The 4,511-nt window shown below is 45.5% G+C and overlaps 1 non-coding gene across 1 annotated transcript; it reads right to left on the bottom strand.

Annotated features, from left to right (window-relative positions):
• Window positions 1-2,253: 2,253 nt before the first annotated feature.
• Trnat-ugu lies at window positions 2,254-2,327 on the bottom strand. The gene has a single exon. It is a non-coding gene; the product is annotated as a tRNA-Thr (tRNA).
• Window positions 2,328-4,511: the final 2,184 nt, after the last annotated feature.

Below are 4,511 nucleotides of genomic sequence, written 5' to 3'. Positions count from 1 at the left end.
GTACAACCTCTGGTCCTTTCAGTTTATCCAGATCCCATCTCCTTAAATTCCCACCTTTTTGCAGTTTCTTCAGTTTTAATCTGCAGGTCATAACCAATAGATTGTGGTCAGAGTCCACATCTGCCCCTGGAAATGTCTTACAATTTAAAACCTGGTTCCTAAATCTCTGTCTTACCATTAGATAATCTATCTGAAACCTGTCAGTATCTCCAGGCTTCTTCCATGTATACAGCCTTCTTTTATGATTCTTGAACCAAGTGTTAGCTATGATTAAGTTGTGCTCCGTGCAAAATTCTACCAGGCGGCTTCTTCTTTCATTTCTTAGCGCCAATCCATATTCACCTACTACGTTTCCTTCTCTCCCTTTTCCTACTACCGAATTCCAGTCACCCATGACTATTAAATTTTCGTCACCCTTCACTATCTGAATAATTTCTCTTATTTCATGACACATTTCTTCAATTTCTTCGTCATCTGCAGAGCTAGTTGGCATATAAACTTGTACTACTGTAGTAGGTGTGGGCTTCGTATCTTGGTTCAAATGGCTCTGAGCACTATGGGACTCAACTGCTGAGGTCATTAGTCCCCTAGAACTTAGAACTAGTTAAACCTAACTAACCTATGGACATCACAAACATCCATGCCCGAGGCAGGATTCGAACCTGCGACCGTAGCGGTCTTGCGGTTCCAGACTGCAGCGCCTTTAACCGCACGGCCACTTCGGCCGGCTGCTTCGTATCTATCTTGGCCACAATAATGCGTTCACTATGCTGTTTGTAGTAGCTTACCCGCATTCCTATTTTCTTATTCATTATTAAACCTACTCCTGCATTACCCCTATTTGATTTTTTGTTTATAACTCTGTAGTCACCTGACCAGAAGTCTTGTACCTCCCGCCACCGAACTTCACTAATCCCCACTGTATCTAACCTTAACCTATCCATTTCCCTTTTTAAATTTTCTAACCTACCTGCCCGATTAAGGGATCTGACATTCCACGCTCAGATCCGTAGAACGCCAGTTTTCTTTCTCCTGATAACGACGTCCTCTTGAGTAGTCCCCGCCCGGAGATCCGAACGGGAGACTATTTTACCTCCGGAATATTTTACCCAAGAGGACGCCATAATCATTTAACCATACAGTAAAGCTGCATGCCCTCGGGAAAAATTACGGCCGTAGTTTCCCCCTGCTTTCAGCCGTTCGCAGTACCAGCACAGCAAGGCCGTTTTGGTTAGTGTTACAAGGCCAGATCAGTCAATCATCCTGACTGTTGCCCCTGCAATTACTGAAAAGGCTGCTGCCCCTCTTCAGGAACCACACGTTTGTCTGGCCTCTCAATAGATACCCCTCCGTTGTGGTTGACCTACGGTACGACCATCTGTATCGCTGAGGCACGCAAGCCTCCCCACCAACGGCAAGGTCCGTGGTTCATGGGGGGCAACACTGTATAAGTTATTTGAAATACATACATTCATTTTCAGTGTCCAGATTTCAGCCTGCCATTTTTCTTTAAAGAACTGAATTATAGTTTTTAGCGAGTAATATTTCTAGTGTTGTTGTTGGTTGTAAATCGGGGCACATGGCACTAACTTGGGGACCGATTCCTCCTCTGTTTTCAGAAAGCAGCGTGGCTTGGCGTCTATTCATCAAGTAAGTAAAATAAAAAAACATTTGACGAGAGCCGATCGCAGGTTCGACTTGAACTGTCGTAGTGGCGATTTAGCAATAGTAATTCTGGCCTCCTAGCATGTGACGCGGCAGATGCAATGTACGTCTGCGAAAAACTTAAATATGTGTTGTCTCTCTACAATGTGCGGGATGCAGCTTGTTAGAGTGTAAAGCAGCCACTATAATTCCAAAAACGAGGAAGTATTTATCGTGAAACACAGCGCATAACTTCATTACCTTGCCAACCGCAAAATCGCTTTACTTACAATTTTAAAGTGTCTGTATTTTTCAGTGTATACAGGGTGGTCCATTGATCGTGACCGGGCCAAATATCTCACGAAATAAGCGTCAAGCTTGTCTAGCTTGAAGGGGGAAACCAGATGGCGCTATGGTTGACCCACTAGATGGCGCTGCCATAGGTCAAACGGATATCTACTGCGTTTTTTGAAATAGGAACCCCCAATTTTTATTTCATATTCGTGTAGTAAGTAAAAAAATATGGATGTTTTAAATGATGACTAACTGAAACCCTCAGCTGCCGACAGGTGTTGTTGATATACCTCGATGTGGACAGCTGAAAATGTGTGCCCCGACCGGGACTCGAACCCGGGATCTCCTGCTTACATGGCAGACGCTCTATCCATCTGAGCCACCGAGGACACAGACGAATAGCGCGACTGCAGGGACTTATCCCTTGCCCGCTTCCCGTGAGACTCACATTCCCAACTGTCCACAATTCTACATATGTTATGTATGTACCTTATAGACATTTGCCCATTCACTCATTACTCGTGCACGCTTTGGCGATTTCCGTAAGAGTTTGGGCAATCTGTGCGCATTCGCAGTCGGGGCACACATTTTCAGCTATCCACATCGACGTATATCAACAACACCTGTCGGCAGCTGAGGGTGTCAGTTCGTCATCATTTATTCCAGGGAAAAGTTGCACGGTCATCAACAGTATTCTGTTCTTTCGAGGTTACTGTCTTCATATATATAGTTAAAGGCTACCCAGCCATTGACCTTCGTCTGTGCGAACGCGCACAGATTGCCCAAACTCTTACGGGAATCGCTAAAGCGTGCGCGAGTAATGAGTGAATGGGCAAATCTGTATAAGGTACATACATTACATATGTAGAATTGTGGACAGTTGGGAATGTGAGTCTCACGGGAAGCGTGCTAGGGATAAGTCCCTGCAGTCGCGCTCTTTGTCTGTGTCCTCGGTGGCTCAGATGGATAGAGCATATGCCATGTAAGCAGGAGATCCCGGGTTCGAGTCCCGGTCGGGGCACACATTTTCAGCTGTCCATATCGAGGTATATCAACAACAACTGTCGGCAGCTGAGGGTTTCAGTTAGTCATCATTTATTACAGGGAAAAGCTGCACGGTCATCAACAGTATTCGGTTCATTCGAGAACAGTTTCTGTCTTCATATATGAATGTTTTAGTTGGACCACTTTTTTCGCTTGACTTGGTGCAAGTCTTACTTCATTCGACGACACATTGGGCGACCTGCGCACCGGGTGGGGATGAAATGATGATGAAGACAACACAACACTCAGTCCCTGAGCGGAGAAAATCCCCGACCCAGCCGAGAATCGAACCCGGGCCCGTAGGACGGCAATCCGTCACGCTGACCACCTTTTTTTCTTTTTAATATATCATTTTTTTCGCTTTTGTTCGTTGCACCTGCTCATGGCGGACGTCGTAAGAAATCCGTTTAAGTTCGTTGTTGAGCGATTAACTCAGTTTTTTTAATTACAGACGACAACTAACCCTCTGACCGAACACGCTGAGCTACCGTTCCGGCTTTTCATTTTGTTCCCTTTTGTTCGTTGCATCTGCTCATGGCGGACATCGTAAGACATCCGTTTAACTTCGTTGTTGATCGATTAACTCAGTTTTTTTAATTACAGATGAAAGCTAACCCTCTGACCGAACACGCTGAGCTACCGTGCCGGCTTTTCATTTTGTTCCCTTTTGTTCGTTGCATCTGCTCGGGGCGGACGTCGTAAGACATACGTTTAAGTTCGTTGTTGATCGATTAACTCAGTTTTTTTAATTACAGACGACAGCTAACCCTCTGACCGAACACGCTGAGCTACCGTGCCGGCTTTTCATTTTGTTCGCTTTTGTTCGTTGCATCTGCTCGGGGCAGACGTCGTAAGACATCCGTTTAAGTTCGTTGTTGATCGATTAACTCAGTTTTTTTAATTACAGAGGACAGCTAACCCTCTGACCGAACACGCTGAGCTACTGTGCCGGCTTTTCATTTTGTTCGCTTTTGTTCATTGCATCTGCTCGGGGCGGACATTGTAAGACATACGTTTAAGTTCGTTGTTGATCGATTAACTCAGTTTTTTTAATTACAGACGACAGCTAACCCTCTGACCGAACACGCTGAGCTACCGTGCCGGCTTTTCATTTTGTTCGCTTTTGTTCGTTGCATCTGCTCGGGGCGGACGTCGTAAGACATCCGTTTAAGTTCGTAATTGATAGATTAACTCAGTTTTTTTTTTTTTAATACAGAGGGCAGCTAACCCTCTGACCGAATACGCTGAGCTACCGTGCCGGCTAACCACTCAGCTATCGGGGCGGATAACAACACAGTGACCGTCAGTTTTCATTTACCAACCGAGAGCAGAGGCGTTTGCGAAGAGCTATCAGTGCTAACAAACAAGGAACACTGTTTCAAATAACGACATAAATCAATGTGATGTGTATGACGAATGTATTCGGTGGGACAGTGTGGCGAACTATGACGTTAAATGGGCTGCGTCAGCAGGCAACCGACGCGAGTGCCTTTGCTAATAGCATGTCGTCGCTCGCAGCGCCTCTCCTG

The sequence above is a fragment of the Schistocerca americana genome, chromosome 6 (assembly GCF_021461395.2).
Source record: "Schistocerca americana isolate TAMUIC-IGC-003095 chromosome 6, iqSchAmer2.1, whole genome shotgun sequence".
In the NCBI taxonomy this organism is placed as follows: domain Eukaryota; kingdom Metazoa; phylum Arthropoda; class Insecta; order Orthoptera; family Acrididae; genus Schistocerca; species Schistocerca americana.
The sequence above is the reverse complement of the archived record's forward strand: the minus strand, read 5'-3'. Positions and strand labels throughout refer to the sequence as shown.